The 27,943-nt window shown below is 46.0% G+C and overlaps 1 protein-coding gene and 1 non-coding gene across 3 annotated transcripts in view; one reads left to right on the top strand and one right to left on the bottom strand.

Annotated features, from left to right (window-relative positions):
- Positions 1–1,444: 1,444 nt before the first annotated feature.
- LOC121824937 (small nucleolar RNA SNORD22) lies at positions 1,445–1,574 on the bottom strand. The gene has a single exon (XR_006066931.2). It is a non-coding gene; the product is annotated as a small nucleolar RNA SNORD22 (small nucleolar RNA).
- Positions 1,575–3,853: 2,279 nt separating this feature from the next.
- Adgrf5 (adhesion G protein-coupled receptor F5) overlaps positions 3,854–27,943 on the top strand; it is a 94,333-nt gene continuing 70,243 nt past the window's right edge. The window contains exon 1 of one of the 2 annotated variants that reach the window (XM_042266559.2): positions 3,854–4,025. The gene's annotated coding sequence lies outside the window, so the exon portion shown is untranslated. The remainder of the gene's footprint in view (positions 4,026–27,943) is intronic. The other variant, XM_076557828.1, reaches the window with a different exon arrangement.

Here is a 27,943-nt window from a genome sequence, read left to right as displayed (position 1 = left end):
CCTTACAAGATCTCCTAGTGCTGCTCAACACTCTGCTGACGGATGATCCTGTTTTTGTTTCCATTTTAAAGTCTTCCACTCTTTCCTGATGCTCCCATTTTAACTGGAATAATACCCACTAACTAGGAACCAAACAGAGTTGCTAAGAAAAATGCAAATAACTCATTACATGAGTACCTTTATTTTAGATACATGTGTATGGGGCTGGAGAGATGGCTCAGCAGTTTGAAGAGCTTACTGCTCTTCCAGAGGACCCAAATGTAGGCCCCGAGCATCCACACTGGAGGGCTCACAACAGCCTGTAATTTCAGCTCCAGGGGACCTGACCCCACTTCAGGCCTCTGCAGTAAGGCCCCCAACATGTGCGTGCGTCGCCCTCCCCACACAAATAAACAAACAAACAAATAAATAAATAACAAAAAAACCCTTTAATTTCCAGTGCTGAGCACAAAAGTGGCTACTCAGAGTGCCTGTGACCTGATTGTCCTTGCACATGCTGGCATTCTTGTACTTTAATCAGGCAGCCCCATTGGAGCATCTCAGCTAAGAACAGCCTTTGTAAACAGAGAAGGCAACCACTTGATTCTGGAGAACCCTGGGAAGGAACCCAAATACATGCTTAAAAATTCCAGGGGTGACTGTCAAGGATGTGTTCTAACCCATAAAATGACAGATGACGGTGTGGCTTTAACAATGCCTCAGAGTCCAAGAAAAAGGCAAAGGCTAATGCTTTGCTGCAGTGGCAGCCACTGTGGTGTGTTCCAGGACCTCCCTCTGCCTGCAGGAGAGAGGAAAGAAGGAAGGAGTCAAGCCGGAAGCGCAGAGAGCCTGCCCTGATGCTTCCCCTACAGGAAATGCTGGTGTGTGACGGCCCCCTAACTTCCTGTCTCGATGTTTTCTATCCTTTCCTCGCCCCACACTTCTTCCCAACTTCCCCACCTTCATCCTGCCTCCCTTCCTTTCCCAATCCATCCCTTCTCTCCCACCCCCACTTGCTGGTTCCTCCTCCCCCTTCTCCTCTTATGTTTTAATGACCTGTGCTTCCCCTCACCCTTATTAACTCTAGTCCCTTCTCTTCTGAGCACATCTAAACATTTTTAAAGATTTATATTTACTTTTATTTGTACAGGTGAGGCGCGTGTGTGCAGGTACCTGAGATGGCCAAAAGAACGTGGAACTAGAGTTACAAGTGATTCCGAGCTACCCCCATGTGGGTTGTGTGAACCAAACTCAGGTGCTAGATCCGTCTCTGTGGCTGTATAACCTTTCCTTTTTTGAAGGCTAAGTTTCAAGAAAGGATCTGAAAAGTCCCCTCTGGAGTCCTCTAAGCATGAACCCCAATTTATAGGCATATTGCTCTTTCCTCAGACCTGGAAAAAAATGGCTGAACTTGAGTTTCAGCAAATACTGATTCTTCCTTTTTCTTTAGATAAAAATTGGGATGATCCCAAAACAATTCCTTCTGGAATGAATGTTCCTCTTCTCCTCCCCAAACCAGCTCAAATGTGGTCACCTTGTCAGTTGAACTAGGTTGAGGGTAGAAAATAAGACATGTGAACGTCTCTTCACTGAGAGGCATAGCTCGCTTTACCATTTTATTTATTTGTTTGTTTCTATTTGCATGAATGTTTTGTCTGCATGTATGCTTGTGCATCATGTGAATGCTTGGTCTCCAGAGAGGCCAGAAGTATCAAATTCCTTGGGACTATAGTCATAAACTATTGTGAGCCAACATGTGGTTGCTTGGATTTAAACCCATGTCCTCTGGAAAAGCAGCCAGTGTTCTTAACTACTGAGCCATCTCTCCAGTCCCAGCATATCTAACTCTTAAATATTCATTTTCTGAATAGTGGCCATCACTTATTCCTAACACAGTCTGCAAGGACATGACAAGCTATGGCATTGTTTCCTGTGAAAATACTGCTCTCCATCTGCCAGAGTTTAAACTGTAAAACCCTAACAACAATTGTGTGTTTTCTTCTGAGTCATCAGTTTTCTTTTTCTCCTAAAGATCTCTTTCTCCTATATAATGGCAATTTATAAATATTCTTCCGAGTAACTATCAACTTACAGAAATCAAATATTTCTGAGTGTGGGTCCTGGCGATTTGGTCCATACCTCAGAGAGAGAGACAGAGATAAGGAGGTAGAGAGACAGGTTTCCTGGCTTTGGGAAATAACCATAGTTTGTAGGGAACAATACCAGGGATCGGGTTATTAGAGAATGTGCTTGGGGGGGGGGGGGGGCTCTCAGAGTTAAAGGACCCTGGAACGAGGACTCTGCATTCTGCATAGAGTAATTCTCGTAAATGAAGAGAGGGAGGAAAGGAGGGAATGAGAAGGAGGATTAAACAGGGCATGCAGAAGGGAGCCTTGAGGTAAAGCAGGGAAGTTGTTCTATGATATGGTGAAGTGTTTGGCTTTTCTTCTTAAGGTATCACAAGATTTTAATCATGAGAAACATTTCATGGAGATTGTATTTGAGGGCAATTTCCCTGGAAGCTGGGACAAGAAGCTAAGACATTGGCAAAGAGTCAACTGGTGTGATGTTAACTGACACATTGTAGTGTGTTTCTGTTGTGGGATATTTGTACACCGTGTGAAGATATGTCACTGGGATTGGTTCAGTAAAGAGCAAAATGGCCAATAGCTAGGCAGGAAGCCATTAGGCAGGACTTCTGGGGACAGAGAGGACTCTGGAAAAAAGAAAGGCAGAGTTGCCAGCCAGACATAGAGAGGAAACAGAAGGTGCAAGATGGAAGAAAGGTAATGCCACGTGATAGAATTAGGTTAATATAAATGGGTTAATATAAGTTATAAGAGCTAGTTAGGAACAAGCCTAAGCTATAGACGGAGCTTTCATAATTAATAAAAAAAAAAATCTCTGTGTTGTTATTTGTGATCTGGCAGCCCAAAGAAAATTCTGACTGTGTGCCTCTCTTCACACCCCCAATTCCCTCCAGGCACTAGCTTCTAATATGCTTCACCCAACAAAGCAAAATAGGGGAGTCTAAGCCTCTTGAAGTCACCTCATTTAGAGTTCCCAGCATCTTCCTATAACTGGAAGTAGCTTGGCGGATTACTCTGTATAGTTATACTGAGGCCTGTGCTCACAGAGGCCTCCCTGTCCTTGGCTGAGTGCTCTTTTGCCGCCATCTTGAATTCTTACACTTTCGAATGAGTGCCTTTTGTTCTCAGCTCACAGCGAGCTTCACACTTCATGTGGAAAGGGTCCTGCTTGCAGCCATTTATAAGCCATAGGTCACCAATAATTCTTAAAGCAGAAGAATGACTTGAGAATTATTAGGAGATTTTTTTCAAGATTGATAAAGACTATCATGAGCCTTTCTATAGAGAGAGCAGTGCCAGTCTCTCCTGGGGGCAGGCAGACCCTCTTCCTGAGCCAGTGCTGACATGTTTCTCACTGGCTGCTCTGCTACACCACGTCTGGACCGCGGCCAGAAGCAGCATGGGAGAGGATGAAGGCATCCTTGACTTTCGCAGAGTTAAACACTTGGAGAGACTTCAGGAGAAAAGTACTTGGTTAAAGATAAAGGTAGCTGGCCAGTGCGAGCTCCCGGCCTGTTGCCCGCTTCTCCTTATTTTCAGAGTTCTTAGCATGTTTATTCTCTCCTTTCTCAGTGGCCAAAGGACAAGTTTAAATTTCTGATTTCCTCTGGGGACCCTGAGAGAGGCAAGAGGCACCAAATACAGGAAATCATGTGGAGAGAATTTCTCATTTATTACAGTCCCCAGATTACTTCCCTTCCTCAGCCTCCGCCTCCACCTCCAGCCACACGGTGCCTCCCAGTTTCTTCCTGCACTGAGGAACAGCCCACAGTTCACCTCTGCCCGAGGTCTGGAAGCCTGCGCACGAGCCTGAAGGCTGATCTGGAGAAACTCAGCCCTTCTCAGGTTACTTGAATGAATGGGACGCCCTTAAGTTTCACCTCCCCTCAGAGGTCTGGGGACCGATCTTTCATACAGGAGTAAATGTGAAGAGGCTGCCTACTGCTGAAGAGAAAGGTAGGTGTCTGTGGTTTTGTTGTTGTTGTTGTTGGGTTTTCGTTGTTGTTTTGTCTCCTTGGATGTGAGACTAGCTCCTCTAAAGCAGATAGACGGTGTCTGTTGACCCAGCACTCCACTGCGTTTGCCTGTGCTCAGCTTGTGTGCCTTGTGGAGAGCCGCTGAGTTACAAGATTGTGTGGGCAAACAGTGGTAGGCAGAGGAATTGTGGTTGGTTGTTCTGAGTTCGTGTGTCTTTGGCTAGAGAATAGTGACCAGCATAGTTCATGAAACTATGTTTTCTTTGGAGGAACATCTCATTAGGGGTTGTGTGTTTTGGCTTCTGTGTCGTGGAAGGGGAAAATATTTATGCTCTGACTTGCCTTTCCCCCCACTGTGCAGACCTTTACCATGATTATTTTAATTAGTTTTCAAGTTAGAAATATATCAAGGTGGATAGAGAAGAAGGTGTTTCTCGTTTACATAACCATGGTTTTTATTTATTTTTTTAAATAGACATGTTGTTCAGGGATTTGGTGGGCATCTGTGTCGTTTTCCAGAACTTTCTTGTTCTCCCTGAGATTTCCTGAGATACGTATCCAATGATAACTACAAAGCCTGGCTTTACCTGTTTGGTGTGGAAATCCTTTGCAGGCATGATGTTCGTCCGTTCCCTGGCCACCTTGGCTGGATGTCTGTGGGGTTCAAGAGGATGCAGCTGAGACCCAGAGGAAGGCGAGGCAGATTCAGTTCACGGAGTTCTGAATTGGGTGGGGTGTGCTTGTGCTTTATTGTTTCATGTCCCCCTCATCACCAGGCTTTCCTTAAAGAGAGATATTTGTCCTGACTTCAAAGACCGTGCTGAACTCTTTCCTCTAGCTTACTTGGTTTAGATGCTCTCGTGTATTTATTTATTTGCCACTGTGTACTTAGCTTTGGTATTGCCTTTCTCCATTCATCCTCCGTATCCTGCTACAGAGTTCCTGGAAAAGTGTAATTGTGATTTTGAGGTTCTCCTCCTGAGCTTTATCTAATATACACCCCCCCACCCCGCCACCTGCAGCTCTGCTGCTTAAGGGGCCCCAGGGACCATTTGTATCAGGCATCACTAAGGACTCTTTAGAAATGCAAACCCCCTTCTCCTCCCTAGACTGAGTCTGTACTTCATCCAGGTTCCTGGGTGGGTGACATGCGTAATAAATCTTGCCAGGTCCTGCCTGCAGTGAGGGCGGATGACTCTTTCCAGGTCTGCTCCATAACTCCCTGCCAGACTCGCCTCTCACCACCTGACTTCCCAACTCTACCTAGTACCACTTCCCTTGTGCTGAGATCATTCTGCTGCCCACCTCTGTCTGGGTGTGCTGTTGTCTCTGCCTAGGTACCTCCATTCAGCTTCTTCCCGATTACCCGTTAAAGCCTTATTTTATAATCTCAGGCCCCCATATTCAGTTCACCCCTCTACTAAGCACCCTGGGTCTGTGGTTTTTATGGCACACAAAGTACGGTTGCTATGGGTTTTCTCATCCTTGACTAGACTCTGGTGCTTTATTTCTGAATCCATAGCTCTGGACAAGACATCTGGCAAACTGCTTGTCTCAGTATTATCTGAGTTCCTGAGTGAATGAATGGAGGAAGGAACAAATGAATGTGTGTGCTAGCAGAATAATTTAAGTTAACAGTCAGAACGAGACGTATAGGTAGACGTTTTTTTCCAGGAAGACTGCCAATGTCTATAACATCTTCCCATTCTTTGAGCTGAGACTTTGCTGGATTCAGTTATTCGTCGAGTATTTTGAGGATCTACTGTGTGCCATGCGTTTTTGAAAGTCTCTACCTCTTTCTGGATCCCTAGCCTCTCTGGTTAGGTTCTTCCTCATCCCTGCTCTCCACTCTTTACCACACTGAGTCAGAGCTTTACTCTCTCGCCATGTGTACGGAACACCTTCCACCTATCAGGCAGCTGGCAGTGCAAGAGGAACATGATGACAAAGGAGAGGATGCGAACCTGAGCAGGGGACCTTTCAGCACCCTCCCTCATGACCCCTCACCCCTGCACCCTCCAAAATGAAAAGAAACTGGGGAAACAAAAAGACCTGGTGCCTCATCCATGTTAACATATGCAAGCAAGGGCGTCGGGAACTTTAAGACAGTGCAGTAAAGCAGAAAGACTCACTTTGTGTCCTGGGGTCTCTGGCCATAACCCCTGTACCTGTGACTGTCTTGCCAGGTAACTTTGGGTCTACAACCTTTCTTTCAGCCTTTGATTTTCTACAGTGGTGAATAGGGAAGCTTTGGTGTCACTCAGTGTACGGAGGTCGGGGTGCCTCTGCTCACATTGGCTCGTGATAATGGTTTATGGGTCCCAGGCTAGTCTTGAACTACATAGCCAGGAATGACCTTGAATTTCTGATGCCCCTGCTTCCATTTCCAAGTCTTGGGCTTTCATGTTGCCCTCATCGTACCCAGTTTATGCTGTACCAGAGATGGAACCATGCATGGAACCTGGCTCATGCATGCCAGGCAAGCCCACTACCAACTGAGCTACATCCCCCGTCTCTCACAGTCATGTGAAGGGCGATGAGCTGTAGGTTTCTGAGGCAAAGTCACAACGAGACCCTAAGGGAGTCATTCTGTCCCTCTGCCTTTAACCCCAGCCACAGATGTCCACGCTGCCCTTTGGTACCTTTTCCTAAGGCACCGCATAGCAGCAGATCAAAGGGAGCCGCAGGAAAAAGAGCACCATCTACGTGTGTCCAGACCCGGCCACCAGACTTAGGGTGACGCAAGCTGCTCGGGCCTTATCCCGTGACATCTTTCCCTGTCTTTTAACCCTCTTTTTCTTGACCCTCTACCGCTGGACATTTCCCAGTAAATACCCCCTGGACATCCCGAATTCTTTCTTACTTCCTGTTGCTCACACTGCATGGCCTCTCACTCACTGCCCTTTCTGTACAACAGCCCTTCAAGTCATTTCCCAACTACTCAAACTTGCACTCGTCTCTATAAATGGTAAGCAATAGTTTTAGCTGTAAAAAAGGATGTTAACCCGCATGGGAAGGGTCTAGTGAACGGGCGTACATCGATTATGTCTGAAACCTTGGTTTATAGAATACGATCTCTCTCTCTCTTTCCCTCCTTCTCTCCCTCTCTCTCTTCTTCCCTCTCACCCCCTTCCTTTCCCTTCTTCCTTCTCACCCTCCTCATCCACCACCCTTTCTGGAGACAGGGCTGCATGCTGCCCAGGCTGGTCCCCACCTTAATATATAGACGAGGCGGGAAGATCCTTGACCTCTTGGTCCTCCTCTCTCTCTAAGTGCTGGGATTCCCATTGAGCAACACCTCACCTAGCTGACCTTTTCTTTTTAATCGGAGCCTGCTGCAGGGTAACAAGAGGCCAAGCCAGTTTTAAATTCCTTGTTGTTAATTCCCTAAGTAATTGTACCTTGCTAAATCTTGATTTTGTTTCTGAAAATCTGTACTAACGCACAAGGTGAAAAGGAGAGGAATCAGCTGACGGTTGGAACGAGTGACTTGGCTGAACTATACCGGCAGAGCTGGGGAGATGGATCAACAGCTAAAATGCTGGCCTCGTAGCCCTGAGAACCTGGATTCCCATGGCTATCACCTACGAAAAGCCAGGTGTGGCAGCGCACATCTGTAATCTTAGTTCTGCGGGGAAGGGGAGGCGCAGAAACACGTGGATTTCCAGTGCTTTCTGCCCCCCAATCCAATCTAATCAATGACCTGACCTCTGGTGTCTGTGAGCGTGCGAATACACCCAGTCACACTAGATAGGAGCCATCCCAGATCTTAAAAGGGCTACCCCAAGATGGAGAAAGTGAGAAAAGGGTCACCCGTAGAGTAGCAGAAGAACACGCAGGTATATTGGAAAGAAGAGCTTTACATTGTAACATGTAAAGGTTGCCTGCGATTACTTAAAGGTCTCTGGTGTGGGAAAAGAGAAGGCCCCCAGATTATGGGACAGAAATTATAGGGTAAAAGATTTCAACCCAGTTTTCGGAAGGATTTACCCACCATCAGAATTGTCTAAAAATGGGTGAGTTGTCCTGCGGGGGCGGGGAACACCCTGTCCTGGGCAGCGTTCCAGCACCCCAGGAGACCAGCGGCCAGGGTGTTCCCAAAGGCATGACTGACTGGGTGGGGTCTGAGCGATGACCTCCAAGGTCCCTTCCCTCTCTTGAGAATCTCATGATGTCAGTGCCCTAATCCAAGCCACCAGATAAAGAACTGAAAAAAAAAAAATCGCTAGCCTGGAGTGACGTGAGCTGACTTCTCACTTGCTAGCCGTAGCTTTTGGCTGCAATAATTTAAAAATAGGATCCTGGCAACAATAGATTAAGTCGAATTTCCAAGAAAACGGTACAGAAAAAGAAATGAGAGCAAAGAGGAGGGGACTAGTTCACCCCGAACCACTCTCAGGTCACTCTGGAACTTGATTGTGGCTCCGTCCCTGTGTTCCAAACACATTCTTATTTGGTGGGAAACCGCTGTGTTTGGAGGCATTTTTCAGTCAACATAGAATCTGACAGCTATCTCTCAGTCCTGAAACAGGAGTCCTACATGGATGTACGTACAGGCTAAGGTTTCTTGTCACTCAGAAACCTAACTGAGACATACTGAAGCTAAATAGTTCCACGTTGCTCTGATGCCTTCAGTCTGGTTTCTGACCCCTATGGAGAGAAGAGAGCTGGGGGGCGGGCGGGGGGGGGGGCGCTGCCTTCTCTAGCCATTCTTGCGGTCTGCTTAGGACCCTCACATCCTTCTAAAGATGCTGGGCTGCATTCCAGCACGCCTTTGCTTCCTTCAGCCTCACACTGAAATCCCAGGGAAGGAAAAAGACCATCAACTGTCCTTCCTACAGAAAAGGCTGCAGTTTGTTGTGCAAAAATAGAGACACGATACAGTTTATTCTGCAGGTTTACCGAGGTCGGCTTTCTTAAAAACAGCTATGTAATAAAAACTCCCCTTGAAATATAATCAGCAGTGCAGGGCCGCATTATAGAACCTTTGCAGACCGGTGTGTTTATTTTTAGATGCCCTTTGGCTACACAGCATAGCAAAGCAACTGTCTAATGTCCAAAGCATGGCCCTGGGAATTTCCTCTAACAAGGCTGTGCTTCCGTCCATTGTTGTAGTACAGAGGGCAGGAGGAGGCATGAGTGGAGATCCTGGTAACCCCACCTAGAGGGAGACATGGAAGCTGTCATCCCCTTCAGTCAACTCAATGGGATCCCGAGTGCAGGGGGTCAAGATGGAGGTCGTCCTCCACTCTGGGCAAATGCAAATGAGGAGACAGGTCTGATTGTTTCATCTAAAAATATCTCAGACACCGGTGACGGCAATTCAACAATAAAAGGTCTGTTTTCTATTTGCAGCGAAGGATAGACCCCTGCCTGGTGATAGGTGATGGGTGCTGGATTCTGATGGAGTTTTGATACAGGGATGGGATTTGAGGAGTCGGGTTGAATTGTATAACAAAGGGGCTTTTAAGCGTATTACAGTAGAAAGGAAATCATAAGAGCACACGCACAGCCCCAACACGCATGTGCGGGCACTTGCCAATGCAAGAACCAAGTCCTTGAATCACCCAGAATTTTGTAATTATTGTAGGCTTTGATTTGTTCACCTGCAAGATAGACATCAAAGGTCTCATAGCTTATTCGTTTGGAGATAAATAAGCTGCTACATTGCAAACTACCAGACCCTAGCTAGACTTTTGCTTACAGTTTTACAGTATGATTCTACTTTGCTACAAGTTCCTTTTAAGTTATTCTTATCAAAGTACTTAACAACCAGTTTCCAACACTGTTTTTCTGTTTGCTTTTTTCTCTAGTGTAGGCAAAGAAGCCCAGAATGCCACTTAAGCTGGGTATGATGGCACACATTTTTAATCTTAGTGCTAGGAAAGCTAAGGTCGGAGTGCCTCTCCAAGTTCAAAGGCAGCCTGGCTACGAGAAAGTTCTAGAATACCCTGAGCTACATGGTGAGATCTTTCCCCCAAACCTCCTAAAACTGGCTATGCTGATAGGTTCAGTAAATAGTGTGCTTGCAAGCATGAACACACACACACACACACACACACACACACACACACACACAAACTCAGAAATTAAATCATAAACTTCTTTTACTTCACTGTCCATTATATTTTAATCCCTCCCCGCACACTCCTGAGGAAGGTCTGCACAGCATTGTTTAAAGGTTCAGGGCCCTGGCTTGTGTCTGAGGGTCTCACAGAAAAGGAAAAGGTGGGTCTCAGGTCCACATGCAGCATTCCACACCTGCCCTGCCCTGTGTCTACCTGTGATCCTAACTCTGGGGGCTCAAGGCCCAGCCCCCGCACAGTCAAAGGCTCAGGGAGCAGAGGAGACCTGCTTGTAGACAGAGCAGCTCAGTGGACCTTGCCAACAGGTGGCTATCCAGGCCCTTCCAGGTCCCCAGATGCCGATGAATGTTTTCTAGTCCTCTAGTGAGAATACAGGGACATGGGTAAAAATGCCGTTCTGGGTTGTTTTGTGGCCGAGTGTTTATTATCACACCCCTCAGGGGTTCACAGGGCAGGCTGTGAAGGTCCATGTGAGGCCTGGGAATTTCCTTCCATGGAAGCCACGCTTCCTGTCTTTGTTGTTCCTCAAAGGACAAGTGGAGACATTACTAGAGATGCCTACTTAACCCTCTCCCGCTGATGCCCTGTGGCCTCTCGGAGCTGAGAAAAACACACTGGAAAGTAAAAAAGATCTATGCTTTTCCGCTGCATGAATGGTCCTGCAACATGTCTGTGCCTGTGCATGCATGTCTGTGTGCTTGTGTGTGCATACGCATGTGTCAGTGGAGAAGAAAAATGTGTAATACATTTCAGTAAACCAATTTTCACTCACAGTTATCTTCATGCCCCTATCATTGCCTAGAAGTCATAAAACGACTACTTTCTTTACCATAATATATATTTCTATTAAAAATTCTAATTCAATTTCAGTTCTTTGTCTATTAATAGTTGAGTTCCCCACCTTGTAGTGTATTTATAAAGCAGAGCCATGAGAGGTTGAAAGATCTTTTCATCGGATAGCAATGATTTATGGAACATCCTTCTACAACACTGTTAAGTACAAAGGCGATGCAGATGTTCTAGAAAGTTCTAGAGCACATACATATGTGCAGGCACATACTTTCATGCATGATGAGGGTGCAAAGAAGTCAGACAGTTGTCTGGACTAAGGACAGCAAGGATTAGAAGGCCTTGAGTCCTCATCTTGCCTGAGACCCCTGTGTAGTTCCTAGAAACACTGTCCAGAATTGTCTAAGTATGAGGACAGTGAGTGCTCATGGGCCGCTCCTCTCATCTGTACACAGGCGTGCAAGCACAGTTTGCTCTAGGGAGGACAGATTGAAACAGTCCCCTGTCCCCAACTCCAACCCGAATCACACTTCTGGTCATTTCCTCTCTGACTCTCCATCTTGTTTACATGGTAGAAGTGACTGACAATATGGCTGTCGTGCTATGTTCCAATTTCCATTCCGGAGCATTTGAGCATGCATTCTGCTGCATGTTTACTCTCCTTGTGAAGGGAGAAAAACCACACCAGAGGGAGGTTTGCAGAGGTTGTCTGAGGGAGAAGCGCCGTCATCATAGAGAAAGAGTGTGAACACTGAGTCAGTGGAGGAGCTGTCCGACCTCTTCTTGCCTAGGAGTAAGAATGGAGACCCATCTGAGACGACACGGGCGTCCCCAACGATGGGCTGTGGATAGGGTCCCACGGCCTCTGTTGGGTTGGGATCCCGCAGCCTCTGGTGGGCTGTCAGCAGAAAGTAGGTTCACTGCTGTTTTTTATTAACCTAATCTCTTTACAGTATTGATTTGTGTGCATGCTCATACATGTATAGGTGCATGTATGTGTACAGGTGTGCGTGTGTGTGTGTGCAGGTGCATGTGTCAGCATGCCTGTGGAATCCAGAGCTTGACATTAAGTGTCTTCCTCCATCTCTCTCCACCTTAGTTTTGGAGACAAGGTCTGTCCTGAACCTGGAGCTCATTGTAATTCACCTTGACTGTCTAGCCAGTCAGATCTATGGATTGCCCTGTCTCTGCCTCCTCTCTGTAGTCAGCACTGGGATTACAGGTGTGCACTGCAACACCCGGATTTTTGCATAGTTTCTTAGTTTCTAGGGATCTGAACCTGGGTCCTCATACTTCTGTAGCAATACTGTACCAACTGAGTCGGCTCCCTGGTGCACAGTCTCCATTTTTGCAACACAGCAGTGCTCCTGAATTGTAAATAACAAAGGACCAGAGATGCCAAGCAAGGTGAACACAGGTATGATAAGATGTGCATGGAGTGATGGACAAAGAGCAGGTTCCCAGGCCCCCTGAGCCTTAGGGGCCAGACCCTGTATGCAGGAGTGTAGGAGTGGCAGGGGAGGAAAAACATGCTGCCAGATGCCCATTTTCCAAACAGCATCTTCCATGGTATGCCCACCCCCAAGACTGATGCACACTTACTCAGTTGTAAGAACCATTTTCTAGAAAATATCCCCCAATGTTGGTTTAGAAGACTGTTTACAATGGTGATAAAAGAGCCCCTGATGTGTTCTTTGGGGTGGGTGTGATCTTTAGCTTGTAGACTTGACACAACCTAAAATCACCTGGGAAGAGAGACTCGATAAGGGATTGTCTATATTGGGTTGGCCTTGTAAGCATGTCTGTGGGAAATTGTTTAGTGAATTGATGTGGGAAGACTCAGCCCACTGTGGGCAGCACCATTCCCTGGGCAAGGGACTGTGACTGTGTGTGTAAGAGTTGAGAAATCAAGCTGAACATATGCGGCTGCTCAAGCAAACACACAGGCATTTTTTCCTGTCTGTTCTCAACTGTAGGTATGATGTGATCAGCCATAGACTGTAACCTGGAATTGTAAACTGAAACGAATCCCTGTCTTACCTGAATTGCTCATCCCCAGATATCTTATCACAAAAACAGAAGTGAAAACTGAACAGTAGGTTCACAATTTTGCACTCTCGGCTCATCTTTGCTAGAACATTCATCCTGCTGAATATGTATCCCTGTTTGGAAGCACCATTTGGAAGAAAAGTCTTCTTTTGTTACCTTCTTCTGTTTCATCTTTTGTAATGTTGCATTTACTCTTCTGTTTGGTTACATCGCAGCACTTTTGCGTCTCGGAACACAACCTAATGCAGTGGCAAGAACTGGGTTTGGGGCTCAGCCTGAACTTTTTCAGCATGTTCAATTATTTTCAGTCCGTGTAGATTTTTGTTTTGTCTTAAGCCTTGAAAAGTTGTTTCATTTTTACTAGTCTTCTTTCTGAAGTGGAAACAGTTAACTAATTTATACAATATTATGAAACTAAATGACAGAGTACATAAAAAGTTTTGTCAAAAGCTCTCAGTGTAGTTTTATGATGAGATTTGTTCCCAAGAAGGTACAAGAATCACCAATAACAACAAACACATCAACACTTCCCCCAATATCAACACCTCCACCAACACCAACATCAACACCTCCCCAACATCAACATCTCTCCAACATCAACAGCTCCACCAACACCAATACCTCCACCAACACCAACATCAAAACCTCCCCAACATCAGCACCTCCACCATCAACACCTCCCCAACATCAACATCTCCACCAACACCAACACCTCAACCAACACCAACACCTCAACCAACACCAACATCAACACCTCCACCAACATCAAAACCTCCCCAACATCAACACCAACATCTCCACCAACATCAACACCTCCTCAACAGGAAGTCTGTAATCTTGGGAAACCCCTAACCTGTGGATGAGTTCTTTCTTAAAGCACTAAGACAGTATTCTGGGCTGCAGTTATAACTTGGTGGTAGAATAGATGCTTAGCTTGTGTAAAGCCCTAGGTTCAATTGCTAATATGGGAGGAGGGATTGAAGAATGAGAAGAAAGAGAGAAAAAAAGAAAATACTCCATATAAAGTAGGTACTCAACTCTGTTTAGCCAGTGAGTGAATTTTACTCCCTGGTGTGAATGCCCTTACTCAGAAAAGGGTAGGGTTTAAAAAATAGTAAATGTCTACCTAAAGCCAGATGTGGTGGTACAGGTTTGTAATCTGAGCACATGTGGGTGAGGGGCATGGAACAGGAGGATCACTGCAAGTTGGAGGCCAACCTATACTACATAGTGAGTTAGAGACTATCCTGGGCTGTTTAGTGAGACTTTGTCTCAAAAACGAACTAAGTATCGAAAACACTCTAGGGTTCTAGAGAGATGCTCAGCAGTTAAGAGCACATAAGGCCCTTGCAGAGGACCCACGGTGAGTTTGCAGCATCCACATCTGGAGGCTCCCACTCCCTGTAACTCGGGCTCCTGGGATCTGATGCCCTGTTCTGGCTTTATCAGGAGCCTATACTCATGTGCACATATCCACATGAAGACATACATGCACATATGCATAATTAGAAAATAAAATTAAATCCACTAAGATAACCCGACTGTGAATGGAGATTGCAGCTGGGCACACAATCACTTGAAAAGAGCATCTGTAACATACCACACACTCTCTAGTTCTCTATAAATTCTCCTCAGTTTATCAGACAATTCAGTCCTCTGCTTGTATACTTAAATCACATAACTGACTTAAAATTTAAAATCAGAGAGTTGTTTTATTTGAAACCCATGCTAAATAAATGCTTTCACAAATGATCATTTTAATGATTCATTTATAAACTTATTTATTGTGCTAGATTAGCCTTCAGAATTTGGACACACACCCCCTTCATTAGTGATTTGGCTAATAGTTCCAGTTGATTGAGATTGGTTGGTTCCATTTTAACCTCAGAAACTAACCCATCAAACTTTAACATCTGTAAAAGGATCTACTCACACATTCATGGAGACACACACTAGTAATTTATGGTGGTTATGCATGTGGGATCTTAGCTATGGGTTTGCAATGCACCATACTGTATCAGAGAAAGATGAGAAAGGAGAAAAAGTATTAGCAATCTAGAAAGAACTAAGAAAATTTGGAGAGATAGAGGACAAGGGAGAGGAAGGGATAAAGAATGTGAATTTGACAGTGCATGAGGAGGTATCTAAGCAGAGAAGCATCTTAGATTCTTCTGGATCTTTCCTTGCTAGCATCGAGGCCCTAACACTCACCAGGCTCAGCTCTGAGCACTTCCTGTGGATAATGCCATTTAATATGGGACAATCACACTACCATCTCCATTTTACAGGTGAGAAAGCTGAGGACTGGAGAGGTTGAATAACTGCCACGCCTCCACAGTTAGCAAGTAGTAGAACTCAGGCTTTTACTCCAGCAGTACGGCATCACAGCCCAAGTTCTCGCTTTTCTAGGACTCTAATAATAAGCCACCTCAAGGATCGTTTGCAAACATGAATGAGCATCCCCTTCTCTGGACCGCGTAGTACAAGGTGCTGGGCCTGAAAAGTAGGCAAACACTGACAGAGTAGGAATGCGGCAGGAAGGCTGAGGGCCTAAAAATAGATCTTTAGCAAGGCAGTCCAGTTAGTGCTCTGACAGAAGGAAGTCAGAGTGTGCGTGCATCTGGAGAGGATTCCTGCAGTAGTGACCCTGAACTGGCCCATGACGGACAGGGGAAGCTAATGCAACAGAGACACCAGCCGTTTTCAGGCCGGGAGGGCACATTGGCTGCAGGGCTCTTGGGTAAGAGGGAAGGAAGGAGGCATTCATGTATAAAATTATCATTTCGTACATCATACATAACTGTTTGATTCTTGTCAATTGTGTCTCAATCAAACTGGGTAGGGTAGGTAAAGCATAGAAAGAGGCAAAGTTGGATGTGGAAAGAGAAGTTCTAATTACTAAGGGTATTAGTCGGAGATCAGTGTACGTGTGTGTGTGTGTGTGTCTGTGTGTGTGCGGGCGCGCGCGCATGCATGTTGGGGAAAAAGGAGAGATGCTCCGTGGATTGACTCAGGAGCACCTCTCCCTGCCAGTATTTTTCTAAAGGCCCTGGGAGGCTCTGGTCACCTCCCCCAAGGCTGGAAGCCAAGCATCTTTCCAGAGTGAGAAGCTGTAGAATGAGACAATCCTGCATCTCTCCATAACCATTAAATTCCCATGTGCCCTGGAACCACCACAGAGCTTGGTGGGAGGCTAGTTACCAAGCTCCACTGGTGGTTTGAGATGCTAGAGTCTGGAGTAGACCCTAGGATTTTGTAACCAGATCTCAGGTGGCCCCGACACTGCCTGCTGGCCACCTTGGGACACACACACATTCTAGAACCACCATTCTGTGAATCCAGCTCCATCTCTTGAGTAGATGGCAGGAACTTGGCCAAAATCACTTGGATCATTCTTAGGTCACATTAAGATTAGAAATGTCCTTGGAGGAAGATGACTAAAGCTCTTCTTTGCTATAAATGCTTCTTTTATTTTTAAACATTTCTGTAATTTAACAAAACTCAAATCCAGATATTTCTAATATTCTGGTTCATTTTGGTCTGTAAGGGGTCAAAATATGGTGACTTCTAGGGTTCTTTGGAATTTTAAGAATCGGTCCTTTGAAACCTCTGTTTGCAAAGCAGGAAGTCAATGGTTGCCCAGAACAAACACTTGAATCAAGCAATCTGTTCCTTTGGAGGGCTTTTACGCCGCAGCGTTTAAGCAACTTTCCATGATCCAGGAGAGTTTGAAACTGAGTCCTTGCGGAATGGACCATGAATGAGAAAACAGGAGGTCTGTGCTCTGAGTGTGGTCTGCTAGCAAAGACAAACTGTATCCTGAGGGCTGTTATTTCCTCCTGCAGATAAGACAGGAAGGGCTAGGAGACCAAGATCACTGACCAGAAAGGATGGAAGGAGGGATGGGGAGGAATCTGTGTGTTCCTCCCCCCCCCCTTTGTTTACAGGAGTTGGGATAGGGGTGGAGCTAAAACCCTCCAAAGTCTCTCAGCTGCAGGTTAGGAGCATGGATGCTAAAGAACAACTGAAATCTTTCATACTTAAGATTTAAAGGGGGACGGAGGGTTTGTCAGGGTGGCCCAGTGGGTAAAGACACTTCCTGCCAAGCCTCTCTTGGCATGATGGAAGTAGAGAACCAAGTCCCAAAAGGTGTCCTCTGACCAAAATGCACAAGGGCATGCCACTTTCAAAGCCACCAGAGTGTTGTCGTTTGGCTAAAAAGAATTTACATGGTAAGTGTTGGAACTGGTTTTACGGGCTTTCGAGGTTTAAGCCATGTTTCCCAAACACACAAATTCAATAGAAAATCGTGTTTCCTCAAAGCAACTCTTGATAGGAAGTCTTTCTGGTTCTCGGGATGCTTCCTATTATGTTGGAAGTAGAGTGGTCCATTCTAGAGGAACCTTCACTGAGAGGCCCCAAGACACACATTGGGAAGTGGATGCTTTGATGAGAGAAATGCTTGATGTAGTTAAGAAAACTCCAGTGGCACCAGTCATGGGAAATCTTGGCTGAAATCCCTGTCCCTGGGAGGTAGAAACGGGAGGATCAGAAGTTCAAGGTAACCCTCGGCTACATAGCAAGTTTAAAGACAGCCGTGGATGTAGGAGAGCCTAGCTTAGAATCAACAAACAAGAACAAAACACAAAGAGGCCTGGGCTGGTAGGTAGGGGAAAGGGGCAGGGGATTTCACAACAGAGAAGAGAGACCCACGCCACCAGCACTAACCCTCAGATGCACACTCGCACCCACCACCAGCACTAACCCTCAGATGCATACTCACACCCACCACCAGCACTAACCCTCAGATGCACACTCACACCCACCACCAGCACTAACCCTCAGATGCACACTCACACCCACCACCAGCACTAAACCTCAGATGCACACACTCACACTAGCCACCACTGCTAACACTCAGATGCACACTCACACCGCTCTATTGTCTTCACACATTTTTTTGCTCCGCAAATGACAGAAATGACTTCTTGTTTACTTGTCTGCAACTGCTCTGTCAGTCAAGATCTTTTTTTGGTTTTTCGAGACCAGGTTTCTCTGTGTAACAGTCCTGGCTATCCTGGAACTCACTTTGTAGACCAGGCTGGCCTCGAACTCACAGATATCCACCTGCCTCTGCCTCCTGAGTGCTGGGATTAAAGGTGTGCGCCGCCGCCGCCGCCGCCGCCGCCGCCGCCGCCGCCGCCGCCGCCGCCGCCACCACCACCATCACCACCACCACCGCCTGGTCAGTTGAGATCTTATAGGGGAAAAAATGCCGCTCTGATGAATTAATGGAAGAGGTGAGGCCGCTAAGTCTATAGGTGACTTGAAGCATGAAAAAACAGCCCACTTGGTGGCTTCTCCTTGAACAAAAAGTGGCAAAAAGTTGGGAAGATGAGGAGAAGTGTCCTAAGAACTTGGTGAGATCTGAGACTGTGGGCAAATGGCTCTCTCTGGATCCGAAGCTGAGGGGATTATTTCCGGAACTGCAGCCTGGCCAGTCCTGCAGTATCTCCTTCCGGGATGTTTCCTTGTACTCCCCAGGGTCAGCAGGGAATGGGGCAGCCTGTCCCTGAGAGTTGCTTCATCCCCGTTCTGTAGAAATGCCTTCCTTAAGGACATGGTGATGCGGAATAACGCACACAGCAGAACACAGAAAGACAGAGCTGGACCCGGAGGGGAAGGCAAGGCTAACCAGTACTCTTCTGTTGCTATACCTGCGGCTTCTCCTTGGGTTCTGGACCAGTGTCTCATGTACAGATCTTGACTGGGCCTAGTACTACAGGCAGGTGTAGAAGGAAGGAACACGGGGTGGGTTGGCATCTAGATGACCCAGTGCCTGCAGGGAGTCTCTCAGACCTTGGCTTTCTTTTCTAATCATGTTGCAACAGCCTCTGGACCTTGCTAACTCCAAACAAGGTCCCCAGCGCAGAAAGCATCAGTGAACTTGAGTGTGTTCCAAGAGTTGGTGTTCTGGTATCTGCTGGTGCTAGACACGTGGGAAAATTTAGCCATTGCTGACCCCCACCTACTTGGATAGGGGCCAGCCCAGGGTACCTCCCTTACCACTTAGTTGCTGAGCGTGAGTTTTCTCATCTATAAAATGAGGATGTGCATAGTCCTCCCTCGGGACTTGAAGGTCTATGGTGACCTGACACTGTGACTGGTGTGGTAAACAAGGGCAGTAGCAACCACTGGTGCTGTTTTTTAATCTTTTCTAAATATATTTTTATTAATGTTTTGAGAAATCCATATATATATGCAATGTATTTTGGTTATATTCAACCCCATCCCTCCTCCCTAACTCCTCCCATATCTACCCCTACTCTCCTCCCCATCCCAAGTTTGAATCCTCTTTTCATTGTTTTTGAGTCCAGTTCTTGCCGCCTTCATACTCATGGTGGAGCCACGTGCTGGAGCATGGTCTAACTACCAGGGACTACACCCTCAAAGAAAACTGTCTCTCCCTTCCTCAGAAGCCATCAACTGGCTGGGGCAAGGGCGGGTGAGGGCAGTGGGGGAAGGGGCAGGGAGTGGGAGGAGGCTGTGAGCCCCTCTCCCCTCGCTGGAAGGCTTTCTGGCTTGATCTTGTGCAAGTCTTGTACAGGCCACGGCAGCTTCTAATGGGTGGTCTGCTTCTTACACCAAACACGTTCTCTGAACTTGAGAGAGGAATGCACATGCTGCCAGAGGCTCTGCCTTCTGCACTGAGGCGGTCATTCCACACTCTTGATTAGAGATGGGGTCAGGAGGTAAGAAATGGCCTGTCCCTACGGGCTGCTTCAGCCCTGTTCTGTTCCTCGGCAAGACTTCCTGTTTCCTTCCTTCAGGTCAGGTGGAGCCAAAGCTTGTGCGCCTCCAGGCCCTGCATACCACACTTTTTTAAAAGGTGACCCAGGGGGCTTGGAACTGAGAATTTTGAAGCTTTGCTTCCTCTTAGTTAGGAAGATGTTTCCAGATGGAGCAAGTTGGGGGGAAGTGGGGGACTTTGGGGAAAGGAAGTGGCAGAATTAGCTTCTTCTGGAGAAGAGGGTAGACCTCCAGTGAGTCCTGGGATTCTCGTGGCCTTCCTGCTCTGTGAGCTGTCTCCCCGTTTCTACTTGGCGTTAACAAGTCTGCCCTCCACTTACCTTTGTATGTGTGTCCTGACAGGCTTGCTCCACATTCACAAGGAGGACACTAATGAAGATGACCAGGTGACTTTACTGCAGTTCCCTCTGCCCCTGTGAAGAGTTCACTGGAGTGGAGAGGGGGGCTGTATGCAGTAAAGGTGAAATGTCTACAGAGTATTTAAAAATCAGTAAAAGATGAATCAAAGTCTGAAAAAGGCAATCAACGTATGACGTCATTTCTCAACGTATGACGTCATTTCTCAACACCACTAAAACCAAACAAAGCCTTTGTTACTGTAAGTTCTGAGGAATTGCTCATGTCAGTGAGTTCTACAATATCATTTAAGCTTCTTGTTATTGTGTGTGTGCCTTTTTGTTTACAGTTTATTAAATTGTACTTTAAACGAAAACAACTAGCCAGGGCTGCTGGTGTACGTCTTTAATCCTAATACTCAGGAGGCAGAGGCAGGAGGATTTCTGTGAGTTTGGGGTTAGCCTGGTCTACATAGCAAGCTTCAGGCTATCCAGGGCTCCACAGTGAAACTGTCTCAACAGAAGAAAAAGGCATATTCCAACCTGGAGTTAATTTAGACACCTTTCGTGTATATCATGGCTCCTGGTACAGGCAGACTCGGCTCCTCTGTTGCTTTTAACCCTACAAGGGGGTTACAGAGAAGGCTCAGAGCTTCCTGGACCACATCAGGGAGCTCACAACTGCCTTTAACTCCAAGTTCAGGAAACCCGACGCCCCTCTCCTGTCTTCTGCAGTTACCTATACCACATGTTCTACACATACACAGACACAAACTCACAGATAATACAAATACGAAATATTTAATTTAAAAAAGGAGTAGGCTCCACTATGCTGAAAACCCCTGGTGCTTGCCTCAAGTGTCTCTAGCTCCTGATGGAGAAATGACATCGATCCTCATTTGAAATAGAGATTTAAAAGGTAAGCTCTGGGGTTTGGACAGGGCTCAGCAGGTAGAGTGCTTTCTTAAGGTGACCCAAGCCCTGGGCTCCACCCGCAGCCTCAAATGAACCTTGTGCGGTGTCCCACATCCCAGCACTTGGGAGCAGAGGCAGGAAGATTAGAAGCTCAAGGTCATCTCTGGCTCCAGAGTGTGCTCAAGTTCGGCAGAGGCTACATGCGGCTAGCCTTGTTAGCATGGCTGCTGGAAAGACAAAGGAGCTGGGCAGGAATCACTTCACTTCCATAACTCTGTGAACCATAAGAGTTCTTATTTGTGTTTAAAAATGGATAAGTACAAATTTTAGTTCATATTTAAGTATTGCACTGGATTAATAGTATTTTTTTTAAAGAAAAATGTTTCCCTTCTTAGTTAATTATTTTCAAAGACCAGTAACAGCCACCACACACAGCCTTTAACTTCTTACCCTGCCTGAAAAACATGGGGTCAGGCTAGAATCCAGGACACTTCACCTTCGTGTTCACCAGCTTGATTAGGAGGACAGCAGCAAGGTCAGTTCCTGCATCAGAGGTCCCCATCATAGTGAACAGAGAAGGTACCATACCCGTGTGCCTTGCCCATGTAAGCAATGGTATACCCGTGACTTCTGTCTGGGGAGGCAAAGGATTCATTTGATTTACAGGCAAGCCACTAGTAACTAATGCTTTTCCCCAGTACGAAAACAAACAAGTTATTCTGAACATGAGTGAGTTTCTAACATGTGCAGCGTCTGGCAATTATGTGTCCTTACGTTCTCTTTCAAATGATTCACAAGAGGTCACAAGAAAGTGGGGTCCTTGCTTCATGAGGACCTTCCTAACTAGTTACCCCAGATTCTCAATTTTTAGCCTTCCTCGTCTCTGGGCCTTTAAAAAAGCACAAGGAGTCAAACTTCAGAAAATTGGATTCTCATTTGTGTGTCATGCTCCGTCTTCACCACTACCCCCAACCGTGACTTTGGGCTTCTCCTCAGCCAGCCTATTTTCAGCCCCTTTTCATGACTGAATTTCAGAACCATTGTTGTTCACAGAGCTAAATGAGAATTGGCCAATCCTTTCCCTGTTTCTGCCTCAAGCAAACACCTTCACAGCACCTGACATGTGACATAATCTTGAAGCAGTTTTTTTTTTTTTTAAAGAAAGTTTATTATCCACAGCAGAATTGAGAAATGAGTTATTACAGGGCCATTGCTTGTAAAACATAAAGACAGAGGCCCTGGAGCCAAGCTTTGGGTAGGTAGGTGGGTTGGCAATTATTATTGCTGGGAAACCCTTTTAGGGTTGACCAGAAGGCTAAGTTGACTCGTTATTGCTATCCTTGTGTTGTACATCTTGGAAAACTTATGGTTTGAGCTTTCCCCCAGAACCAATTTTTCTTTACCCAAGTAGTGTGTAGCATATGGCAGCCTGGTCATACATCTAGTAATAGGGGTTTTATTGGGGTTTTAATGCCATAGAAAATCTCATGTGGATATGTTATTGTGATGGTTAATCTCAATTATCTATTTGATGAAATCAAATCATATTTGATGAGAGATGGGCCTCTGAGCATGCATATGGGGGACTACCTTTATTAGGTTAATTAAGGTAAAAAGCCTGCTTTCTGTGGGGGACACCATTCCCTTAGCTAGGATTCTGGATTGTGTATAAGGGAGAAGGCAAGCTGAGCATAAGTATGCACTGTTCTCTGCTTCCTGACTGAAGACACAGTGGGACCAGCTGCTCCGAACTCCTGCCTTGACGTCTCCATGTCTCCATCATGATGGACTGTTCCTCACACTCTGAACAGAACGAAACAGTTCCTTACTTAGAAAACTTTTGCCAATGTGTATTATCACAGCAACAACAAAGTAACTAAGAGAGTTAGCAACCAGATGACACCCTGACTTTGCTTTTGAATATACTGAATTACACTAACAGCAGGTGTCTTAGGCAGCTGAAAACTGACAAGGTAAACAAAAGTGTGCCTTTGATTCACACATTCATCTCTTTCAAAAGCATTAATTGGGCACTTACTATTTTCTTTTTAATAGTTCCTAAGCATCTTGAATTAACCTTTTTTTCCTCTTCTTTTTCCTCCATGTATGTCTGTACATATGCACATGTACATGTAACACAACATGTGAGGGTCAGAGGTCAACTCAGGCATAGACCACCAAACTATCCAGCCTCATCTAAAAATTTCTCTGTCTCTACCTTCAGAGGCTGAAATTATAGGCAGGCCACCATGCACACCTGACATTTACATGGATTCTGATGATACACATTTGCTTGCAGGAGCCTTTCTTCCCAGATCTTTCTTTTCATGTTCTATACAATCTCTTCTGTTTATCCCAGGCTCGTCTTGAACCACTATGTAGCCAAAGATGACCTTGAATTTTTAATTCTCCTGCCTCTCCATCTCAAGTGCTGGGGTAACTGGTGTATACCATCACTTCTGGTTTATGTTGCTGGGGATTGAACCCACGGCTTTGTGCACACTAGGTGTAGCAATTCTTGGTTGTCTTCCTGACTGCATCTAGAATTAACTAAATCCAAAAATGGAGGGCACATCAGTGAAGGATTCTTTGCTTAATTTGAAGTAGGAAGATCAACTTCTAATCTGGGTCTTGAGGCAGGAAGACCCAAGCCTTCAGTCTGGACCACACCTTCTGCTGGAAGCCTATATAAGGACATGGAAAGAAGTTTCACTCTTTGCTTGCTTGTCCTAACCTTGCTAGCACACCCATTCCTTCACTAGACTAAGAACCTACTTCTTTGGGAGTCCAGAATATATTTGAAGACCAGCTGGGACGTCCAGCATTGTGGACTGAGCAAGTGCCGGATTCTTGGACTTTCCATTCACAGCTGGCCATTGTTGGATTAACTGGATTGCAGCATATAAGTCAATTTTAATAAATCCCCATTCTCTCTGGATTCATTCTATAAGTTCTGTTACTCTAGAGAACCCTGACTAATATACTAGGCCAGAGCTCTACCAACTGGGCTAGCTCCCTAGCCCTTACTTTTTCTTTTTGTGACTGATAATGGAGCTAAAGAAGAGCTATGACAAAATCTACTCACTTGACTCTGGTTAAGGGTAGCTGTGGTGGTAAAGGAGTGTTGCAGTGAGTCAGGGGAGAGGAAGGAGCTTGGAAACACCACTGTGTACCGCTGCGGGAATCCGACATGCTCGAGCCTGCACACTGCAAACCTGCCATATTGTAGCTCAAGTCCACATGCCACAGCATCTCTTTACCTCGCCGTCTTTATATCTCAGCCTGCATGAGACATGAAGTAGAAAGCTGTTTTTGGCTTTGTTAATGTGTGTTTAGAAGCCCTTTAGGCCTTATGGAAATTCAAGAGCCCCACATTGGTATGCCAAATGTAGCTAGAAGTTTTCCTGTGTTTCACCCAGTCCTGCAGCCACTCTGACCCAAATAAACACACAGAGGCTTATATTATTTTTAAACTATATGGCCTAGTGGCACAGGCTTCTCGCTAGCTAGCTCTTACATCTTAAATTAACCCATTTCTATACATCTATACTTTGCCACGTGGCTTGTGGCTTACCGGTACTTTACTTCTTGCTTCTCCTGGCGGCGGTTAGCAACATCTCCTCAGCTCTGCCTTTCTCCTTCCTCTCTCTCTAGTTGTAATGTCTGCCTAACCTTATTCTGCATCACTATTGGGCAGATAGCTTTATTTATCAACCAATCAGAGCAACACACATTCACAGCATACAGAACGGCAAGTAAGCAAGCAGGTATCGAGAGTGTATTGGTTTATCACAATGGTTGACTGTGGATGTGATTCAGCTAGCTGCTTGAGTTCCTCCATTGACTTCCTCCAACATGATAGGCTATGACTTGGAATTGTAAGCCAAATAAACCTCTTTTTCCCCTAAGTCTTTTTGACAGTGTTTTTATCACAGTGGCAGAAAGAAAACCAGGATATCTGGGCTTCATTTAACCTTTTTTGATTTGGATTTTTCTCCTGGCATGCATGAATCTTTGCTTCCTATTTGTCTGGTAGCTTGGGCAATGTGGCTGCTCAGTAGTCATGCTAAACATGTTAGTAAATTTGAAGGAAATTAATTCCTATCATGAAGGACTGTTTTTTGGCGGGGGAGGGTTCATGGGAAATGATGAGGCCCTGAAAAGAACTGAGAATATTGGAATGGGTGGAGGCAAAGCACCTTTAAGGGTTGAACCGAGAGTCCAGTGTCTGTAGATTACGCTCACTGTCAGTCACTGCATACATTATGTGCTGATACACAACATCTGCCCCAGCATGCACCATAAAAGAACTGAAGTGCTGGACCAGTGTGCACAGGCATTACCATGTAGACCTCTAGAGGCAAAGTACAGCTTTCTTCTATATAGATATCTTCCAGGCCAAAGAATACCCAGCTCCTTCAACACCTTGCTCTCCTCATGGTACCAGGGGAGGAGGGGACTACTGGAAGGAAGAGTCCGTGACAAACGTAGTTACCCAATAACTGATGTCATGTGCATCACAGCTGAACTATGTGAGTGACACATAAGTCCAGCCAGAATTTTTTTTTTTCCCTCCAGGAATGATGTCACCTCAGAGAACCGGAAAGTGTATTTGAGGTTTCAGGTCAGCTTCCCCCAAGGAGAGGTCAAGAAGGGTCAATTGAGGGTTGCTGCTGGCAACTGTACAGAGCCACACCTCAAGTTTCCCTCTCCCAGGAAAAGGCAAAGAAGGGAGCCGAATCCAACGCAGCTTTCTATTTGCGGTGTGTCTGGGATTGCTGGCAGAGGCTGGGCTTTTAGTGGAGGCACAAAGCGGCAGAAAGAGGTTGTCAGCCACATTCAGCCAGCTCCTAAGATGGCGGATGTGGGATCTTCTACTGTGAAACACCACCACTCTCTGAGAGATTTAGAGAAGCGACCCTTAGAAGATTGGTGTGTTAAGAGTGAGTGTGACGACAACCTTGGAGGCTGCAGCTGAGCACGTGTGTGACCAAAGCCTTCAGCGCAGGCTCTGACAGACTGCAGGCCACAGATAGCAGTAAAGCCCTTTGTGTGCTATGAAACAGCCTAGTTGTTTGCCCTGGCCTTCTTTGCCGAAAGATAGGTCAGTGGCAAAGATGTAAAGATAGTAAAACAGAGCTGACCCTGGGTCACATGGGTCAAAAGGCTTGCCAACACCTGGTTATAGATGGAAAAATATGGGGCTGACCCAGGCAAGAAGTGGAAGTGGGAATGTTTTTCCAGTAGATTTGCATGAATTTCTTTGGGTAGACTGCTTTGGGCTGGGATTTGTGGTGATGTATTATGTTCAAATGGTCTTCTCCAAGGAATTAGTGGTCATTGTCTCTTCTCTCAGGGACATGATTTTCTAACAGAAGAAAGGTAACCAGAGACACAAGCAAGGTTGTTAGGGTTTGGGTGTGGGTAACCTCGAGGTATGGAGATGGCCACTGAGATAGCTCATTTTGGACACGTACAGCCTGTGGTCCTGTTGAACTTCCGGCTAGAAATGGTACATAGGCAGTTAGGTATATGGGTCAGAGTTTCAGGTCCATAATAGGGACAGATATTTGGGAGTCATTATACAGACATTCAAACCAAAGTGGAGATCGCCTCGGAATATGTGTCAACAGAGAAGCATTCCAAAGTTGAAGCCATGGGACAGTTTGCTGAGAGGAACCCGCTGTGAGAAGTGACATGACCTGGCTTAATTTCAGCAGCTTCTTCTTCTTATTGATCGTCTACTGCATTCCACTCCTATAATAGGACCTAGGAATAAAATACATCATACTAGTCCCTGACCTCAAAGCTCTCATAGTGAATGCATTAAACTGATCGTTTGCCTGCAGACTGGTAGCAGCAAAGACTCCTCTGAGGTAGCATGGGACGAGGCAGAGCGAGGGTAGGGTCGTGGGGGTTGGGTTTGGAGTGAGGGGGTGGGGGAGACACTTGGCTCAGGATAGGAGAGTTAGGGTCTTTGGAGAAAATAACACCTGTAAACTCAAAGAGAAAAAGTAGCATCTTGGGTGAAGAAGAGGAGAACAGAAGAAGAAGATGCCTTGGTCCATACTAGAAAGTGCATGTTGATTGCAGCAGCTGCAATTCTTGCCTGGGAAAGCAGGAGGTCTGTCTTTATGAAGGTTACCCCCCCCCCCCCCCCGGGCGTGTGAGGCGGCACTTCTGTTAACAAGCATGGGTAGCACAGTGGACGCGTTATTTACTCTGGCTGTGTCCATAGTTTGCTTGCAGAGGTTTGAGTTCAACTGGCCACCAACTGCAACATTCTAGAATTAAAAGAGAAAGGTGTCTCGGGTGGTCAAGGCAAGGCAAGGCGCTTCGTCAGCAGCGAACTCCAAGCCCCGGTCGGGACCATGTGGCAGCTCCATTTCCGAGCAGGCTTTGTTTTCCCTGGAAAGTGTATGGTGAGCACAGAGTGTTCCTAGTGACGACAGGGGACTGTGGGCAGCGGGAAGGAAAGGGGAAACCACTTTGTCAATGCCCCATTCCACATCAGAGAGCAAACTGTAACCCAGCCGCCACCAAAGCAAGTGAGCATTGTGAAAAAGAAAGACTTGCCCAGGAGCTCCCGCTGACAGCAAGCTCTTTCTTCGGGCAAAAAATACCCAGTTCAAGCTATAGAATGGAGCCGAGAGCATAGATGTGGAATAATACACTATAGGACCTCATGCTCTTTGTGCCCAAACACAGTCTTCTATAGTTTTTGGTTGAACAGACTTGAATTCAGCCAACCTTGGATTGAACATGTTCGGAAAATTCCATCTGTGTTGAACATGGACAGACCCTTTCTGTTCATCATTATTTTCTAAACAATACAGAATCATAATTATTTATGTAGCAGCTATATTACATTGACTATTGGGAGTAATAAAAGTGATTTTAAGTATGTAGGAATA

Source organism: Peromyscus maniculatus, chromosome 21 (assembly GCF_049852395.1).
Source record: "Peromyscus maniculatus bairdii isolate BWxNUB_F1_BW_parent chromosome 21, HU_Pman_BW_mat_3.1, whole genome shotgun sequence".
NCBI classification, from domain to species: Eukaryota; Metazoa; Chordata; class Mammalia; order Rodentia; family Cricetidae; genus Peromyscus; species Peromyscus maniculatus.
This window is presented reverse-complemented; position numbering and strand designations above follow the sequence as displayed.